The 21,201-nt window shown below is 43.2% G+C and overlaps 1 pseudogene; it reads left to right on the top strand.

Moving 5' to 3' along the window:
* The window catches only part of LOC121100188, a 62,640-nt pseudogene extending 44,058 nt beyond the window's left edge, over nt 1–18,582 (top strand).
* Nucleotides 18,583–21,201: the final 2,619 nt, after the last annotated feature.

Below are 21,201 nucleotides of genomic sequence, written 5' to 3'. Positions count from 1 at the left end.
GGACTGCTATAAAAATGTTTTAAAGTGAGATCTTATCCTTAAAGAAATAGCTGGTCACCATACTGTATATACTCCAGTATGGTAAAATGAAAAACTAAGTTCTAACTAGTCTAGTCTAAAGTGTAGTCTAACACAAAAATGTTTAATTGTTTAAAACATATAGATACTCCCATACACAGAAAATAATTTATGTAAACTCATGAGAAATTACTTCCTACTGTGATGTCGGATTCAGGGAGTGGTAACAAAGCAAAAGTCCAAGGATTTGAGGAAATGAAGTTCCCTCCTTAATCGAAGAAGTCACTGAATAACAATCCGCTTCATAAGAATTTGTTTTATCCCATTTTATGTGTGCGTGTGCGCATTTGGGTATAACAAAGCCCAACAGAGCATTAGCGTGAGCAGATTAAATAAAGGAGTAGGGGTGTTAAGGAGCAGACCACAGGGTGGAAGGCAAGAGAGCAGAAAAAGAACACTGGAAATGAATCCAACGGGAATAATAAATTTTACAAATGATCTGTTGATGAAAATGGGGGATGAGAATAACGCAGTGTATTCAAGCAAAAATACGAAGGAAATGAGGGGCAACAAAACACAGAGGAAATATGGCAGAAAAAGATCAGAAGGAAAGGTGACATAGGGTTCATAACCCCCTGATCAAGACTAAATGAAAAATACTTCTCAAATCTTCAATCTCTGATGTGATTTCAGTAACATTTGCTTATATGGATTCTCCATGGCTCTTTTTTTTTTTTTTTTTTTAATTCAAAATGATTTATAGGGGTAAGATATCCAATGTCCTCCTGGTCTGGCAAAATTCTCCCATTCTTCTGCTTACAGATCAGAGGAGGGGTGGATTTCAGTCACTTTGTATTTTGGGTAACTTATTCATAGTGGATATGAACTACTCTTTTTGATGGGCAACAGCTTTCAGCCACCCCAGCAGGTCTGAGTGGAGCCATCAATCATGATGTCCTGTCCTCCGCCTTGTCCTGGAGATGAGCATGACTTGACTATGCACAGTATTCTTTCCCCAACACACACAGCACAGTGAACAGAGAGGGCGCACGACCCGTAGCAAGGGCAACCAGAATTCTTTCACCAGACTCCCTCCAGGCCCAGAACTGGAAGATCATGTGGTCGGCAGGTGCCACTGACCATCTTTTTCATCATGAAAAGAGCTGTCATGTGGATGAAATCAATGGTAGACAGCACAATTTGACATGAGAGCCAGTGACAGAGAGCGTCTGAGAGCACGTTCTAGCCTTGAATCCACGGACCTGAGCATTCAGGTCATAGAAGCAAATAAAATCCTTTTCAGCTTTGAGTTGTGTTTCTGTTACTTCCAACAAAAACAGCTCTGGCTGGTAAACTCTTTAACACTGTCAAAGAGATGTTTGTTAAGTTGGTATCTCAGAACTATGATGCATGAATTATTCAAGCTCTTTTTATTTATCTACTATATCTTAGCTGTCATCATAACTTGAGCTAATAAGTTTCATAAATATAAACTTAACGTTTAAAGAAGAAATTCATTTTAAATGACACATTTATTTCAAGATCTAACAAGTATCCCTATTGAGATTTGATGTTACAAACTTCTGTTATTCTTGACGTTAACTACTTCACCAATTTCCACCTTCACCTCTCTAAATTAAAGAGTTCTGCCTTTCTAATCTACCTACTTTATGCCACAATCATTTTATTTCTCCCATTCTGAAATTCCTCTAGTTTCAGTGTGTTTTTATCGAAAAGTAGAAACCCCAACCACCCACACAGGACTCCTGGCCAGGAAAATGCAAGGTTTTTGTTTTATTTTTAAAGTAGATAGTTTATTGTCTACACTGCAAAAACGGAGCGGCAGGCAGGATAGCAAAGGAGAGGCTGTCCGCAGGAAAATGCAAGTTTGTGTATGAGTGACTAAGGAGAGACAAAACTTGTCTTTTTGGTGTCAGGCCTCCCTCCAGTTCAGCAATGTGCTCATGTTTTTGGCCACAGCAGCACTTCGGGTCAAAGGATGTAGATAGATGGTCCTCATGAACACTTAAAAATGGATAATGTACTTCTCCCTTGATTTCAACCAAGCCTGGAGCCATTATTTTGAAACCAAAACATAATCACACCATCCCTAAGTTCCACAATGGGTAAAAATCCTCTATTGTACAAGGAAATGTTTCATGCTAATGGCCGCTGGTTTAGGGGACTTCCAGCTGAGGAGGGCTTAGAAGAGAAATGGAGAAGGTCCAAGGCATGAAGAAGCCAGGGATAAGCTTCTGCAGTTTAAAAATCTGTTACCACCACAAACCCAGACTGACATTATAACCAAGGAACAGGACAACTGTTAAAAGGCAAAACTGACCAAAGGGCGTTTTAACACACTAAGGACCTAAGGACCCAAGGCCTCAAAGGCAGACACCATCAATAAAGGTAAAGGGGTTAGTGTGTGACGTAAAGATTAAATAAACCCCTTAAACTCCTCTGCCATCCACTCTCACCCCCCACTGTGAACGAAACGCCACAGGAACGACACCCTAGCTCAGTCTATTGGTTGGGCTAACGTGAAACCTTAAAATATATTTTGAAAACACACAAACAACTCTTCCTGCTGTCCCAGTGGGTAAGCACAACTCTAGTAAACGGGAGTTTAGTTTTAAAATTATCATTTTAGCTACAAAGAATAAACTGGGGAAGAGAAGCAGCTTAGCACAAGGAATCCTAAGGATGATGAAAATGTTTTCTATCTTGCTTGTGGTAGTGGTTACATGACAGAATATATTTGTCAAAACTCACTAAACTATACACTTAAAATGATAAATTTTATTACATAGAAATTATACCTCACTAAATTGATTAGAGAGAGAGACACAGCTAGAAGAAAAGGAGGAGACAAACTTCCCAGGGAGACAAATGCAAAAGGTCTGGGAAGACACTGTGGGAAGAGGACATGCCATTGGGGATGGAATGGGAGGGGTGGGCTTGCCCACATGACCTACTAGGGCCCGGCCTTATTCCATAGATCAGCCAGGAGTTTCTACTTCTGAGAATACCTTCTACTTCATTAGGAATGGCCTAAAGTGGAGACAAATAAACCAAAGTCTACCCTCCAGTGGGCCACGTGCCCCTAGATTCTCCCAAGGGAGGCGAAATTCACTGTAAAGTTAAAAACAAAGCAGCTAAATTACCTTCTGAGATAAGATGTAAGGTAAGAGGGTTTGTCTCTCCCATCCCACACTTTCCTATAATGCGCCCCCCCCCAACACTTTGGAGGTTGTAGTTAAATCCCAGAAACCCCATTCATAAACCCTCCTCCAGAGCTTCCCTGCTTTGAACAGTTAAAAGCACCAAGAAGATTTAAAATGTTTATCTGGCAGTAGCAACTCTCATTAAAATTAAAACCTCTTTGTACTCTTTTAGCCACTGGGCAACATACCAGACATTCACACTTCAAGAGACAGTAACAAATTTCAAGAGGAAGTCATGAGCTTTCTGCTTTGCTCAAGCAGTCTGAAGTATTTCTGAGTAGCTTACAAGTTACACAGCGTCTGCAAAAATTCGTGATATAATGGGAATTAACTTCCAGTTTCCAAAGCTAGAGCTACTGGTGTTAACTTACACGGTTCTCTCTCCTTCCCACCCTGTATCTAATCCATCATAGAGCCCTGTCTCCCAAGTCTGTCCCCTTCTCTCCCACACCATCTACCTGTGCCCCAGTCTACCAGACCACCATTTCTTATTTTGTTTCCTGCAACAGTTCCTTTGGTTGCCCTTGGCTCCCAGCTCTCCTCTCTATTACTCATCCTGTTCAACATGCCTGAAAACGTGCTTCCTTGTTTAACCACTTCTTTATACCCTGCTTCATTCCTACAAGTAGCCTAGTCATCCCAAACCATTATTTCCCGGAGACAGACTGTTAGGGACATCAGGAGGAAATATAGATGGAAGAGGCATGACAGGATACTTGAGGAAATCGAATGTACTTGCTAAACCCCAAATCTGGCACATGATCAGAGATGAGGTTTCTGTCCTGCTTTCAGCTGTTGAAAGTAGTCTGAAAAATGTAACTTCAACACCAAAAAAATGTTAGAATTTCCAGGATTGATGTTAAAGGGGAAGAGGCATAGAACATAAAACAGGAGCTATCCCAGAAAAAAATCTAGGCCATGTGGCTTCAGTAGGTATGAAGGGATACGGGAGGAAAGGAAGATTACAGATATACACTCTATTGGTCTAAACTGCTGTCTCATCTAGGAACGTTTACATAGCATCTCGAGCAGGGGTTTTAGAAGATTTTGTACTGTTACAAAACTCAGCATCCTGATCCACAATGAGTCTCCCAATTAAACAACTTCAGGTAATCTTGACCATTCTATAACATTCGTGGTGTTATCCACGTCTGGGAAGTTCATGAGAGGAGGACTACCACGCCATTTCATTGCTGCTGGTGATCCATGCAGGCCTAGTTAATAAACCCTGCTCCACACATGCTGAATCCTTTGAAGTTGCTGAAAGCATCTATGGCTGACATTATGGTTCATCTATCCACTGCCAAGTCAAGACTAGCAAATATTTTCACCATCAGAAGCAATGAGGTATCTTAGCCACTTTCAACTCTTTTGGGAACAAGCCAGGTGGATCTAAAAACAAATTGACCCACAACTCTGTGAATATACTAAAAACCACTGAAATCATAAACTTTAAATTGGGAATGGCATGGTATGTAAATTACATCTCAATAAAGCCTTTATTTTAAAAACCAACAAACATTTTAACCAAAATGTTCGTTTCCAGAAATGTTTTATCCTAGGAACCTAGTTATTGCCCTTAAAATGTTTAAAACTGCTGGAAAATTTTACAAAATGGAAGCCCCGATAAATTACTGTGACAAAACCATTATCATTTTAGCTGCAAAGAATAAACTGAATGGTCTCTTTCCTTTCACCGTAATGGGAGTTGATCTGTATCATACATCAAAATCTGCCTTTCAGCTCTGAATGACATTTTTTAAAAGGGCACTTCTCAGATTTAACCACTATGTTGAATACCATAATTACGACATGTCACTAATATATCTTTCCTTGTAATCTACTCCAGAATTTCCTTCCCTATAATCCTCTGTGAGGAAAAAAAAAACCCTTGTGTTTATCCATTGATTTAACTTCTAATCATTTCCCTCTTCCTCTAATAATCACTACCCAAGCTTTTATCTCTAGAATCATTCCAACCTTCCCCATGTCCCGACCCATTCCCTAATTTCTACTTATAAATACCACACCAGCTGTCTGCCTGCTGTGGAGGTAACAACAGGTTACTTATGCGCCCAGATATGCGAAGTAGGTCAAGAATATAAGAAACAGACTGTGAGGCCTTTGAAGGAAAGGGCTGTGTCTTGTTCATTGTTAGAACCTCTCAATATTAAGCTGAGTACTGGCACCCAGGAGGTGCTCAAGAAATATTTTGACCCACCATTAAGCTAAGACCCATTCACAAAAAGAATGAGTCAACAAATAGCCAAGAGACTAGATTATACTTAGGCATAAATGTACTTAGAAGGCAATTTAAGCTCAACCTACTCTTGATATTTAAACCAGTCTGTCTTTACAATGACTAGAAGTTGAATTTTAAGAGTGTGTGATGAAGCTATGACCAAAAGCCCAAAGCTTGAGACTTAAAAATCACAGTATTTAAAAAAAATTTTTTTTTCTCAAAAATTACATTGGGAGAAAAAAAGCTGATCCAAGACCAAGAGCAATTTATTACCCAGTCTCTAGTTAAGCAGCCTACAATTAGTCAGCTCAGGGATGGACTCCTCACTGTGCACAGTGAAGAATGGAGGGCTATGCAAAGTAACGAAGGAATGTTTACAGACCTGTACCTCTTCATGGGAAAATGCCTCTGATACTTCTCAGTACCTACCTTCATACCTTCATTATGAGGATTAAATGAGTTAATATTTGTAAAGCACTTAGAGCAGTACCTGGCACATAGTTAGCACTGTATCAATGTTTATTAATAAAGTAACCAAATCAGTTGCCAATTGCATTCATTCATACAGTAGAGACCTACAATGCCTAAGAAAAGTACCAGGTTTAGAGAGAAGTTCCATTGGGCAGTCTTTAAGTCTATGGCTGGAAAGAAAGGGGTCCTGGAGAATGTTTTATGCAAACTCCTCATCTCATGGTTGAATTAATCATATACCTATTTCTTGAGAAATTCACAGGTTACAAAAGCTTTTCCATCTAATTCCTAGGTTTGATGCTCACAACAGCCTTGAAAGAGCCGCAGAGCAGGTATAATTAACTCCACTTACAGATAGGAGACAACTGAACAAAAGAAGTTAAGTGACTTGCCCAAGGTCACACAGGAAGTGAAAAGGCCTGGGCTAGAATCCAGGTCTCTTGATGGCGGGTCCAGACTTCTACTAACATGCTGCAACTTGGGTCCTGCGCTTACTTGGGTCACGTGTGGCAACAATGATTCTAAGATCCTAAATGGAGATTTTGCTGCAAACACGAACTTGGAAAGTTAAGCCCATTCTGTTAACTGGAACGGAAGGTAATTAATAGTTGGCAAAACACCTACGTACGGTAGCGTTATAGTATAAAATGCCATGACGACACATATTCACCAAGCACTACACACCGCCCAAGACAAATTTTCAGAAGTCTTCAAAGGCACAGTTCTCCAAAATATGCCATTCAGAGATTAGCAGACTCAGAAAATACTGATGTAGGTTATAAGAAAGAAAAGCCTGCAGCTTTCCTTAAACTAAACCCTGATGGAAAAGGCTCGCCCCAGCGGATGGTGAAGACATGGAGCCTAACAAGGCTCTAAGGGATTACACGTAGGTAGCAAACTCCCAGGGACCCATGAGAACCGACCATCCCAGCCCGTGAATCATCTCGCATTTATCCGGCCGCATCTTCCTCGGGGGCTCACCACCCCAGGGAAGCCATCCGAAACCCGGCAGCTAAAGGTGAGAATCGACTGGCGACCGTCTGCAGGATTCCAAATCATCTCACGGAAAGGTTGGCTGGTGGTAGAAGTGGCACCGCATACCAACACAAGACGTTATTTTAAGCGCCTGTCCCCACGGGAGGGACCATCTGATCGAGCCCATCAAGCATCTCCCGCAGCCAGGATTTTTCCAAAACCAAGCCGGCGGGCAGGGCAATCCTGACACAGGCCCCCTCCCTGCACAGACCTCCCTCCCTGCACAGACCTCACACACTGCGACCTCCCTCCCCTGCACAGACCTCCCTCCCTGCAGACCTCCCTCCCTGCACAGACCTCCCTCCCTGCACAGACCTCCCTCCCTGCACAGACCTCCCTCCCTGCAGACCTCCCTCCCTGCACAGACCTCCCTCCCTGCAGACCTCCCTCCCTGCACAGACCTCCCTCCCTGCAGACCTCCCTCCCTGCACAGACCTCCCTCCCTGCAGACCTCCCTCCCTGCACAGACCTCCCTCCCTGCAGACCTCCCTCCCTGCACAGACCTCCCTCCCTGCAGACCTCCCTCCCTGCACAGACCTCCCTCCCTGCAGACCTCCCTCCCTGCACAGACCTCCCTCCCTGCAGACCTCCCTCCCTGCACAGACCTCCCTCCCTGCAGACCTCCCTCCCTGCACAGACCTCCCTCCCTGCAGACCTCCCTCCCTGCACAGACCTCCCTCCCTGCAGACCTCCCTCCCTGCACAGACCTCCCTCCCTGCAGACCTCCCTCCCTGCACAGACCTCCCTCCCTGCACAGACCTCCCTCCCTGCACAGACCTCCCTCCCTGCAGACCTCCCTCCCTGCACAGACCTCCCTCCCTGCAGACCTCCCTCCCTGCACAGACCTCCCTCCCTGCAGACCTCCCTCCCTGCCTCCCGTGCCCCCGAGGCCCAGAAGCCTGCCCCCGACCATTCTTCGGTGGCACACCTGCCCCGGGGGCGCTTCACACCCGGGTCGCCCCTCTCCCCCAAGCGAGCCCTGGACCGTGCAGAATGGCCCAGCCACCGCGAGGGGCGGCGATAGCTGGTGTCACTGCGTGTGTCCAGGTAAAGGACTGGGATAGCTGCTTTTGCTATCCTTCCAAGCATTTCCAAGGAAAGGATTTGGGAGGAGGCTTCTTCGAAGTCAATAGAACCTAGAACTCCAGAAAAATCATGCTAGGAGCCGCGGTCTGGGAGCTGGGCAGTGAAGACCAGTAATCTGAGATAGAGGATCACCAAGGTCACCCTAAACACCTGGGCATCTGCCTGGGTATCGTTTCTTGAAACAAGATGCCCCCGGGGGTAGCCCAAGGCGCGCGTAGCTCTCCGAGGCCTGTGTGTTCGCTGAGGTACCACTACCCCTCCTGCCCCTCCTCCTGTTCCACCTAGTGATTATCAATTCCACGGTGCCACCAGAAGCTATCCGGATGCCACCTGAAAACTGCAGGGGGCTTTTGTGGAAAGTCCATACTGCAAATTAATTCTGTATCAAAAGGTCAAAGGATGGGGCGCCTGGGTGACTCAGTCGGTTAAGCATCTGCCTTCAGCTCAGGTCATGATCTCAGGGTCCTGGGATGGAGCCCCGCCATTGGGCTCCCTGCTCAGTGGGGAGTCAGCTTCCCCCTCTCTCTCTCTGCTTCTCCCCTTCATGCCTTCCTTTCCCCGCCCCCATGCTCTCTCTCAAATAAATAAAATCTTTAAAAAAGAAGTCAAAGGAGTCTCAGGAGTGGCGTTCAATGTGCTCACCGTCATCCTTGCACATCGGGCACAAGAATGTGGCCTTGCCACCCATCCCCACACTGTCTTCACCTTCCACTTGCTCTGCATTCACACTTTTCCTCCTGGTTAACTAATCTCCTTTTTTTTTTCCATCCCAGCCTCTTTTTAGTGTTCTCATCTTCCTTATTTCTTTGAACTCTTAAGTGCCTGTCCCGGCAATCTGGGATGGTTTCTATCAAGACCATGTCTCAAGGCTGGCCCCTTGGCTGCGTGTGTGTCCGGCATGTGTATGTCAAGGAAGACCATTGCCGTGGGGGATGGGGGCACTTGGGACTAGTCCTAACTCTCTGGAATTCAAGCCTGTCCTTCCCTTGCTCGCTGCCCACAGTCCTCCCAGAGATGCCATAGGTAATGGCTATGGAGTCCAAAGACCCACAGAATTCTTTGTTCCCTCCAATTCTAAAATCGCATCTCTTTCATGTTTCCGGGTCCCACCCTTTCTTTGTCCAGACATAAAAAGGGGAAATGTCCAGCTATGACCAGTACAACAAAAAGGACACTGGATTGAGATTTAGGAGGCTTGAATTCTACCCCTTATAATTTCTTCATGCCTTGTGTAAGGTAGTAACCACTGCCTTCTCACCCCTGGATAATACTTACCTCTCAGGACTGTTGGGAAATGCTGATGAAGGAGTTCAGGGCATACACCCCAGGGTATGCTGCTTTGGCATAGAGTTTGGAGGACTTGAAAAACAGCAAATACAAGAAAAAACACTCTGACTTTCCTTCTTTTTCTTAAAAGCAGGAAATGAAATTCCTTTATGAAAGATGTCCTCCCTATACCAGAAGGAAAGTAACATTCTTATCATCGAGGAGAAGCTGAGACCAAGAGAATTCTGCCCCAACAGACTTTTGTTAAAATAATTCTTATCTTCCCTTCGCCTGCCCACATAGTTTAGTCACTTTTCCACAATTGCCCCTTTGTTTGACCCAATGTAAAAGCAAGCAGGTTTTGTCGTTTCTTTGGGTCTTCATTACAAATGCTCCTGAGTCACATAAGACAATATAAATATATATGTCACTTCTTTTAATCTATCTTTGTCAGTTTAATTTTCAGACCCAGTCAGGGACCTTAAGAGGGTTAAGAAAAACTTTTTCTTCCCCTATATGGATGAAAAACTAAAAAACTAAAAAAAGGGTCTTATAGATATAGTGTGTTTGTGTGTGTGTGTGTGTGTGTGTGTGTGTGTACAGGAAGAAAAAGAAACTAAAATTATTGTCTTCTAATTCCTGAACACATGCATTCAAGCACTCAAATTTTGGGGGCCACAGGAGAAAGGTAGTGGAGATGAGGAAGAGGAGAAGGATTGTCTACCCTTGACTTAACTGTGTACCTCATTCAGAGAAAGAGTAGACTTAAAAGCCAAAAAATAAAGTAACAAGGAACCCTGATGGCTGGCCTCCCTTACCTTAAACATGTGTATTCACAGTCCCAAGCACTTTGTCATTAGTGAAGTATGGAAACCAGTAATAGTGACAACTTTCCAGGATTTCGGATTCCCCCCTCCCAAAGAGTAGTAGCCAGATGTCATTGTATATTTTAAGTCAATTAAGTTCTCAATTGTCACATTATAATTGGGCACATTTTCATGTAGGTTGTGTTCAAATAAAAACAATGTCCAAGTTAATGTGAAAAATCCCTCTCCTCCGAAGCATTCATATTACTTTTCACCACAAATATTGAGAGCTACCATGTGCCAGGAACTGTTTTGCATGCTGACGATTTATGAATGAACAACACAGATAAAATATCTGACCTCATGGAGCTTACATTCTAATCGGGGAGACAATTATAAAGGTAGAAGGTAAAGATGGCAAGTATTCATTTGCTGGGGCTGCAGTAATAAGGTACCACACGCTGAGGCTTAAACCATGATGTGCTGTATGATCTGGAGGCTAGGAGTCTCAGGTCAAAGTGTTGGCAGCATTGGTTCCTTCTGGAAGCTGGGAGGGAGACTGTTCAGGCCTCTCTCCTCCATCCTAGTTGTTTGCTAACCATCTTTGGCATTCATCGGCTTCTGCTGCCTGCCGCAGTCTCAGTCTTCGTCTTCCCATGGCATTCTCCCTGTGCACGACTGTCTGTGTCTAAATTTCACCCTTTACAAGGATACAGTCATGTTGGGTTAGGGCCCACCCTAATGACCTCAATCCTAACGTGATCATCTACAAAGATGTTATTTCCAATTAAGGTTTCATTCACAGGTACTGGGGGTAGGAAGGACTTAAGCATCTTTTGGGGGTGGAAAGGGGGGACACAATTCAACCTGTAACTGTGTGCAATGGAGAAAAACTAAACAGGGAAGACAGAATGGGAGGCCAGCAATTTTAGTGGGGTGGTCATTGCTTTATTCAAATTGAAAAAATAACTTTATGGAGGACCTATTTGGTGCTAGCGCTTAAGATAATAAAGATAGAAATGAATGAAATACGGTCCTTGACCTGGGAGAGCCCACTGTAACGAGTGGCTGCAGGAGTAGGGGAAGGGGCAGTCCATGCTGCTTGGTCATTAGTAATTCTAATTCTGTAAGATTAGCCCAATTCTGGAGGCAGAGGCAAAGCACTGTTCCTGGTTAATTAGTTGGCATTTACGTATCCTAATATTTAGTATTTCAGAGGATTAGACACTGGGCAAGAGTGACATTTGAGTGGGTGGGGAAGAACCCTAAATAGTTCACTGAAAGATCTAAATAATGTTATGTATGGGAGGCCATTTATTATCAAAGGATATACAAAGGAACAGCATGAGGGAACTAGGCTATGAAGCAGAAAAGCCAAAGTTAAGAATAGAGTAAGACTGGGGCTCCTGGATGGCTCTGTCTGGTAAGCCACTGACTCTTGGTTTCGGCTCAGGTCATGGTCTCAGGGTTGTAAGTAAGGTCGAGGTCCACATCGGGCTCTGTGCTGAGTTTCTCTCTCCCTCTCCCTCTGTCCCTTCCCGTCTCTCTCTCTCTCTCCCTCAAATAAATAAATCAAACTTAAAAAAAAAAAAAAGGGATAGAGTAAGACTGACCGAAAAGACTTTTGAAAGATGGAAGGCAGTCATCAGGAACTACTGGCTCCCCACCCTTTTGATTCTCCAACTCCCGCCAGGTTTCCTAGCTCCCTCCCACCTGAGTTTAGGCCCAGCCACACTTAAAGGCTCCGAGGGCAAGGATTAAAAGTACAGTCCTTAACTCAAAAGGTAACAATTATTTTTATTTCCAGTACCTATTACTCTAATTCTAGATTCCAATCTTGTGTGTCCTAAAATATCTATGTGATCTCTGGACCTTCATTCCCACTCTTCTGGCTGTGTCCTAACCACCTGCTATTTGATCAGTCTCTGCATCTCTATGCCTGGTTCTTTGGCACCTGATTCCCCCAGCGGTTGATGTTCTGGATCGGGAAGTGCTTTCTGCTCATGTCCATAGCACTCACCTGCTTTATATTGCCCTGATCTTCCTGAACTACTGGAGTTTAAGTACTTATTAGCCACCCTCATCCTGTACCTTCAACAACCAGACACACACCTAACTTCCCTGTTGGTGGAAGGTCCTCAGTAGTGAAAATGACTTAGATTCAAACGGACTTGATTCTAGTCCTAGTTCTAATCCTGGGGCTAAACTACATGTGAGCCTTCTTTTGTTTTGTTCTTTTATTTTTTTAAATAAACTTTTAAAATTTTAGAAGTTTTAGATTAATAGAAAAAATTGCAAAGGTACTACAGCATTCCCATATACCTTGGTCAGTGAACTGAATGTTTATGCCCCTACCACCCTCCCATTCCCAGCCCCACTCCCCCACCCCTGCCTAATTCATATGTTGAAATCCTAACCCCCAAGGTGATGGTATTAGAGGTGGGGGACTTTGGAAGGTGATTAGGTCATGAGGGTGGAGCCCTCATGAACGCATTAGTGCCCTTTTGAAAGAGACCCCAGAGAGATCCCTCACCCCTCCTACCACGTGAAGATACAGTGAGAAGACAGCCATCTGTGAGGAAGCGGGCCAGCACCCTGATCTTGGGCTTCTCATCCTCCAGAATTGTGAGAAATTTCTGTTGTTGATAAGCCATCCAGTCTACGGTATTTTGTTACAGTAGCTTGAACAGGTTAAGACACCCTGCATTGCCTTATTATTAACATCTTAGTATAGTATATTTGTTATAATTAATGAACTATACTGACATTAACTAGAGTCCGTACTTTATTCAGATCTCCTTAGTTTTTACCTCGTTTCCTTTTCTGTTCGAGGAAATCTCATTTAATCATCTCATTCGGATCTTCTTGGCTGGCAGTTCCTCCCTTCTCTTGTTTTTGATACCAATTTTGAGTAGTGCAGGTCAAGCACTTTGTAGACTATCCCTCAGCTGGGATTTGTCTTGATTAGACTGGGGGTTTTTATGAGGTGAAGTGCCATTTTCATCATCTCAGGTCAAGGGCCACACTGTCAACATGACATCACTGTGGTTACTGACCTGGGTCATCTGGCTCAGGTAGTGTTTGCCAAGGGTTTCCATTGTAAAGTTACTCTTTTCCCTGTTACAAGCTGAATTGTATCTCCTCAAAATTCTTATGTTGAGCTCTAACCCTCAGTAACTCAGATTGTGTGTTGACTAACATAACATAAAAAAAAAAAAAAAAAGAAACTAATATCTGGGCCTCATTGTTACTGGGGTATTATTGCTTCTAGGACCTGTCAGCCACAGAGCAAGGACATGGTGTATACTGACCTATGTATGTAGACCTACCTAGACTCATTTCTGTACATTGCCACCTATATTTATTAAGCTGAATATGAATTCATAGTGATCTCTCCAACTCTAAACTGTTACTACATAGGTCATTCTGGCCTCCTCCCCTAGCTTATCCATAAACTCTTCAATAGTGAGGAATCTGAGCCTGTCTTCTTTTTTTTTTTTTTTTTAAGATTTTATTTATTTATTCGACAGAGATAGAGACAGCCAGCGAGAGAGGGAACACAAGCAGGGGGAGTGGGAGAGGAAGAAGCAGGCTCCTAGTGGAGGAGCCTGATGTGGGGCTCGATCCCGTAACGCCGGGATAATGCCCCGAGCCGAAGGCAGACACTTAACCGCTGTGTCACCCAGGCGCCCCTGAGCCTGTCTTCTTTTAATCAGCACCTTATATGTATTATTGAAGGATTCAAATGAGAAAGCGTACTGGAAACTAGACTGTGCTATACAATTTTAAGAGATCATTAATCAAATTTTTGGTCCTCTCTCCCCCTACATATTCACTCCCTGCCTTGGACTGCCCGGGCCTGTCGTGTTGTAGGGTTCGATGGAAGCACAATCAAGAATTAGGTGACTTCTGAAAAAGTATTCTGGAAGGGGAGCAAAATGAAAATAGGTATCAGCCAGAAAGAACGACTAGCTCAAAGATTAGAATTGTAGAAACGTACTGACTTATTTGGCTATACCACCGGGCTGTATAGTTTACGGCTCTTCGGATGTGAGGGAGGCATGTCAGATCAAAGCGAGTACAGGGGTACCGAATCCCCTGAAGCTCTCGCACACGAAGGTAGACAACATTGCAGGGTTGTATTGAAGAGGCATCTGGGAAGGTATAATGGCATCTGTCCCAGTTGTTTGCCTGTCATCTTCTCTGAATTTGGGGGAAATTTCTATATGAGTCTTGCCTCCTGATAGAAATACCAGAACACAAATCCAACTTGTCTTGCAGCTCAGATGCAGTGTATGACCTGTCTACAAAGATCAGATCCATCCGCATAAGACTGAGGATATGGGAGGGAGCAAACGTGAGGAGAGAGGCTCTGCCCAGAACTTCCATTTGCCAGGGAAGGTAGCAGCAGAAGTGGCCCAGCTCTGGAGACAACAGTGGTTACATGCATGTTGGACTCCTGGCTTCCAGGGTTTGGCNNAATAGCCGCCGCACTTTGCCTACCAGGTCGTTGCTGTAGCATGTTTCTGGAGTTTCTGCGAGATTTACATCAAGACTTCCTCTAGCCTTTCCAACAATTTTGTAAGTGATTGGATAATTTTTGATAAATCCCTTTTCTGCTTAAAGGAGACAGTTAAGAATTTGTGATTGATGGGGCGCCTGGGTGGCGCAGTCGTTAAGCGTCTGCCTTCAGCTCAGGGCGTGATCCCGGGGTCCTGGGATCGAGCCCCACATCAGGCTCCTCCGCTGGGAGCCTGCTTCCTCTCCCACTCCCCTGCTGTGTTCCCTCTCTCGCTGGCTGTCTCTCTCTCTGTCAAATAAATAAAATCTTAAAAAAAAAAAAAAAGGAATTTGTGATTGAGAACCCTGACCAGTATAGATTGGAGTAGCAGCAGTTAATGGAAATGGCTAACATTCAAGGGTATAATTTCTTTCAGAAAATATTTATTGGGCACTTAACTAAGGCTGGGCTAAATAAGTGTTCAAGCAAACTAATAAGGTACCTCTCCTGGAAAGGAGAATAACGGAATGAAGGCACTTAGAATGCACTGTGATTAGGTGCTAAAACAGTGTCATGTGGAAATGGTTCTTGTGTCTCAGAGGATGGAATGATTAACATGACGTGGGGGAGGTGAGCATTCAGTTGTCACAAAGGTATGTTTAAATTAAGTTCTGAAATACAGCTAGGAGCGTATCAACAGATATTACCAACTAAGACAAGATAAGCCACAGGCCAGGGAAAGATATTTATGATGCATATACTATCTACAAAATTTTTTAAAAATAAAGAACTTACGTTTCTTCTAGGGAACCTGACCTAAGACAAAGGCAAAAAGCAATAGTTGCCATATATGGAATTTAGATATAATGGATTCAGTTCAGGAGAGCAGCTAAGTCCCAAGCTGACAGCTGTGTGTAAGGGTAAAAAAGCAACAGGTTCAGACTGAAGCAAAGAAGTGTTTCCTGGAACAAAAGGAAGACTTAGAGAATACTTGATATGAGGAAGGACAGTAAAATAATTGTAGTTATGATAAAAACCAAAAGTACAAGGGGAAAAAATAATTAAAAACACCAAGAAAAACAAAATACTATGTAAGGGAATGTGACCCTAGTATAAACTGTGATCTACTGTACCAGCTGTATCGACCGATAAAGCTAACTATTAATAAAGTCATGAAACAGAATGCAAACGTCATCACCTTTGACAACGTAACTGTAAGAACACAGATGACAAAAGATGGAGGGTGGAGGGAGAGTCAAAAGGAAAGATGTGGCATTAATATTGTCGTCTTACCCACCAGATAGACAAGAATTACTGTTGACAGCCGATATAAGAAATAAAGGTCAGGGGACCTGGGCGGCTCAGTCAGTGAAGCGTCTGCCTTGGGGCTCAGGTCATGATCCCAGGGTCCTGTGATAGAGCCCCACATCAGGCTCTCTGTTAAGCAGGGAACCTACTTCTTCCTCTCCCTCTGCCCCTACTCCCTGCTTGTACTTGCTCTCTCTCTGTCCATAAAAAAAAAAAAAAGTGAAAAAAAATTAGTAGACTTTGTAAAGGAAGTCTATAAAGGAATCAAGAGTAATGATATTATGGGGCGCCTGGGTAGCGCAGTCGTTAAGCGTCTGCCTTTGGCTCAGGGTGTGATCCCGGCGTTATGGGATCGAGCCCCACATCGGGCTTCTCCGCTATGAGCCTGCTTCTTCCTCTCCCACTCCCCCTGCTGTGTTCCCTCTCTCGCTGGCTGTCTCTGTCACATAAATAAATAAAATCTTTAAAAAAAAAAAAGAGTAATGATATTATAATCCTCGAAGGATGGTGGGAAACGTACACTAAATCCTCTCAGTCTTGAAAACCATCAATTTATGTCTAAAATTAAGAAATCAAGAAACAGTGATATAAACACACTATTGAGCAGTATGGAGGCAACTGCCAGAAAAAACACAAACTGTTTCAAGCAGTTCTCCCTGTGGGGAGCTAAACTTGCTGGTAGAGGTCCATATTGTGATTCTTAGCTTTTCATGATGTCCTTTCTGTACTACTTGACTTCAGAATCACATACACGTATAAATGTAATTAAAAAAAAAAAACCCACACAAACTGGTGTGTGTGCTCTTGGGCCTCTCTCTGGCCAGTGGCCTACCCGACACTCTCTCCTGTGTGCCCAGGTCTGACCCTCCTCTTCCTTTTCCTCCATCTCAGGTGGAGGTGCCCCCAAGCTGCAGATTTTCGTGAAAACCCTCACGAGGGAAGACCGTCAGGATCGAGGTTAAACCCTCAGATACAATAGAAAATCTAAAGGCCAAGATTGAGGAGAAGGAAGGAATCCCTCCTGAGCAGGAGGGACTGATCTTTGCTGGCAAACAACGTACTTTGTCTGACTATATATAACACTCAAAAGGGGTCCACTCTTCATCTTCTGTTGAGACTTCGTGGCAATGCTAAGAAAAGGAAGAAGTCTTATACCACTCCCAAATAAACGTCAAGAATAAGCGTAAGAGAAAGGAGGTTAAACTGGCTGTCCTGAAATACTGTAAGGTGGATGAGAACGGCAAAATCAGTCGCCTTTGTCGGGAGTGCCCTTCAGATGAATGCGTGCTGGAGTTTTTACGGCTAGCCACTTTGATGGACGTTACTGTGGCAAATGTCATCCGACCTGTTGCTTCAACAAACCGGAAGACAAAAAATCGTATATAGGTTAACAAAAGACATGAACTAAAAAATAAATAAAAATTTAAAAATAAAAAAATAAATTTAAAAAAGGAACAGAAAGAGAAATCTAATAACAATTTAAAACCAAGTTTTGCTTCATCTATCATTCTTTTCCGTATTTTTATCCTATGATTGATGCCCTGCTTGATAGCATTTACTCCATTTGGTTCTCTTAAAGAAGTTACAAATTTAAGCAATGATCCCGATGAAACCACTTTTAAATGTCTAGATCCTTTCTAGATCTGTATTAATGTACATACATGCTTTTATGAAGTTGTAAAGACCCTTCTGGGTCTCAAACTTCCATCCTCTTCTCTCATACCCCCCCAGAAATAAGACCTCACCACCTCTCATGAATGGGACTAAGGTCAGTCGGTGAGCCCTCTCCTCTACTGTCCCTTTCCCCACCTTAAGTCATGTATCCTCTGACTCTGAAAAAGACATGCCAAGGTGATGTCTTCAGCCATGCTCTCCACCCTCGTTCTTGCCTTTTTGCCTCTTCTACACCTTTGGTTTTTCTTCTCTACTTCTTGTTTTGCCTGTAACCAAACTCAAATCTTTCCTACATTTAAAAGCAAATCCAAAAACCGTACTGTCTTTCATGTGCCTCACAATCTTTCAAAAGAACCACACCCTTACCACTAACCCATCTTTAACATTGCTCTTCTATTCCTCAGCCCCATGTGGATACATACCTTCTCTCCTGAAACTGTCATTAAGTGACCAGGATACAAATTTCCAAATCTACCGGCCTTTCCTCAGGTCCCACTCTTCACTGCTCTGCTATACTCCACACTTTATCTTCCTTTTATTGAAAGTTTTTCCTCTTTGCTTCTGACACTTACAGAACAGATCCTCCATGGGAATGTGGATTACTGCAATCAGCTGGCAATGTTGTAACAAAATACAGAGAAGTTACAAGACATGAAACAAGTACAATGAATAGTTCTTTAAAGTTTACATATAAACCTAACATATAAGAAAATAAACTTGGCAGAAATACTACTATATATGACCATCTTAAATTACCCCAACTGGCAAACACTTGAGCAAGAGACCTAACCTACACACAGGTATTCAAGACAGATGTTTTACAAGACAGATGTAATAACTGTCTGCCAATTAAAAAAGAAAAAGTTATTATTTCTGGTCTTCTTTCAGCGAGTACCTTTATAGTAATTGGAGCTTCTTATAGTATTGATATTAAAGTGGTTGAGAAAAACTGAAAACATGAAAGGTTTGTGCTTTTTTAAAGATTTTACCTGATAGAGAGTGGGAGTGTGGGGGTTGGGGCAGGGGGGAAGGAGAGAGAATCTCAAGCAGGCTCTATGCCCAGTGCAGAGCCTGACAGGGGGGTTGGGGGGATGGTTCAATCCCGGGACCCTGAGGTCACAATCTGAGCTGAAGTCAGATGCTTAGCTGACGGAGCCACGCAGGCACCCCTCATGTTCTATAAGTTTACAGCCTGGCAGAAAGCTGCCCACTGGTGTGTCTGCTTTGATATTTATCCTCAAATTAAAATATGGCTGCTCTACAGTGATGATTTCTGCAGTAACCCTTACCCTTGAACACAGGTTTGAACTGCACAGGCTTACTTACATATATATGAACTTCTTCAACACAGTATTATTAATATATTTTCCTTATGATTTTTATAATATTTTCTTTTCCCTCACTTTAAGAATACAGTATGTAGTACATACAAAATGTTTATCAACTCTTATGAGCACGGTTTACAGTCAATAGGGAGCCTGGGTGGCTCAGTCAGTTGAGCAGCCAGCTCTTAATTTCAGCTTGGCTCAGGTCATGGTGTCAGGGTCCTGGGATGGAGCTCTGCTTCAGGACACTCTCCCTCCGCCCCTCCCCCTGCTCGCTCTGTCAAAAAAAATAATTATCTTTAATAAATTTTCATAAGATTTTATTTGAGAGAGTGAGAGAGCATGAGCAGGGGGAAGGGTAGAGGGAGGAGAAGCAGATTCCCCCCTGAGCAGGGAGCCTGACATGGGGTTCAATCCCAGGACCCCAGGATCATGACCTGAGCCAAACGCAGATGGTTAACCAACTGAGCCACCCAGGCATCCCATAAATAAATATATATTTAAAAAAAAGTACAGTTAATTGGTAGTTATATTTTGGAGTCAAAAGTTTATTTGTGGGGGCGCCTGGGTGGCTCAGCCGTTAAGCATCTGCCTTAGGCTCAGGGCATGATCCCAGAGTTCTGGGATCGAGCCCCACATCAGGCTCCTCCGCTGGGAGCCTGCTTCTTCCTCTCCCACTCCTGCTGCTTGTGTTCCCTCTCTCGCTGGCTGTCTGTCAAATAAATAAAATCTTTAAAAAAAAAGTTTATTTGTGGATTTTCTACTGTGCAGGGGGTCAGGCACCTTAACCCCTGCATTGTTCAAGGGTCAATTATACATCTGTAGACAAAGATGTTTCATTAGAAACATTAGCTTGTATGTGAGTTTACAATAACAAGAGTCTACAATACACTTACCAGCCCGTTATTGGTAACAGGGCAGTAAAGAGCCTTGGATATCACATGCAGAATGCTTGCAAGGTTATGATCACAAGCAAGAGCACAGAAGCAGTGAACACCTAATCCATCCTTGCTATGGAATCAGGTACATCAATTTCAGTAATGTGAGGGTTCATGACAGCAAAGCTCTTTGACACTTTCTCATTCAGAGAATAAAGTATAAAAACCTACTTCAATGAAGGAAAGGCTAGGCACAGCTGAGACTGCATTTTCCCTGCATCCATGTCCTTAATCTGGTTTCCCAACGGCACGGCCAACCCAATATTCCAGTTCATTTTATTCATTCAATAAGCATTTGAGTATGTATAAACTGCTAGGGATACAATAATGAATTAGATCTCCAAGGAAGTTAAAAGTTGAGCTGAGATCAGTATGAGTCAACCAAGCTATGCATCAGGGGAAATGTCTAATGGAAAAGAAATATATCGAATACGGACAGAAATAAGGTTGGAACATTTTTAAGTGGTTATAAGTTAAGAATGGAAGCCGGTGAGGCGGGGGGATGGATGGGAGCACAACATATACAAGGTAACAGGAGTGGAACATGATGTGTTAGGAACCACAGCCAAGTGTCCAGCTAAGAAATAGCAGCTTGGGGTATGGGGCCAGCAATGGAAAGCGATCAGCAAATTCAGTATATTTTGGTGGCTGTTGGTCACCGCGTTTAAGGAATCAAGTATGACTCCAAGGCTGGTTTGAGTAACTGAGTGGGTAAATGCATGGTGGTATCACTTACTGAATTGAAGGCTAGAAAGAAAGGACAACGTTAAGGAGAAAAATAAGAGTTCCTTCCTTCACATGCTACGTTCTCCAACCAAACTTCCTTTATTGGTCCACATTTTCCCAAGTCCTTGCCTACTTGAAAATAATCCCTCTTCTAAAATGCTCTTCTCTCTCCCTTGCCTCCCACCCATGCCTGCAGCAACCCACCTTTCTAAAGTCCCTCCTCTACCACTCATCCCATTTATCCCCTAAACTGAATAACTCATTCCTCTCGACTTCCTGGAACTTTATTTCTACCTCTCCTAAGGAATGTAACACCTTCTACCTTGCATTAAATACTATATAATTTCTCATAACGTAAGCTCCTTGTCTCATCCATTTCCAACATATGGTATTAGAGTGCTTTATACATGAGACGAAGACTCACAATATGCAAACATTTAATGTTACCTTAATCACAAAGCCTTTTACAAATATATTGCTAGGATCTCATTACCATACATTATTTAAAACAAAAAAGACTAACAAAATTCTTTTTGCATGTAGTAACTGAAATCTAAAGGTATCAACTTCAGAAAAACAAT

This window comes from Ursus maritimus, unplaced genomic scaffold, assembly GCF_017311325.1.
Source record: "Ursus maritimus isolate PB19 unplaced genomic scaffold, ASM1731132v1 scaffold_35, whole genome shotgun sequence".
NCBI classification, from domain to species: Eukaryota; Metazoa; Chordata; class Mammalia; order Carnivora; family Ursidae; genus Ursus; species Ursus maritimus.
Note: the sequence above shows the minus strand (reverse complement) of the source record. Positions and strands in the feature narration are given on the sequence as shown.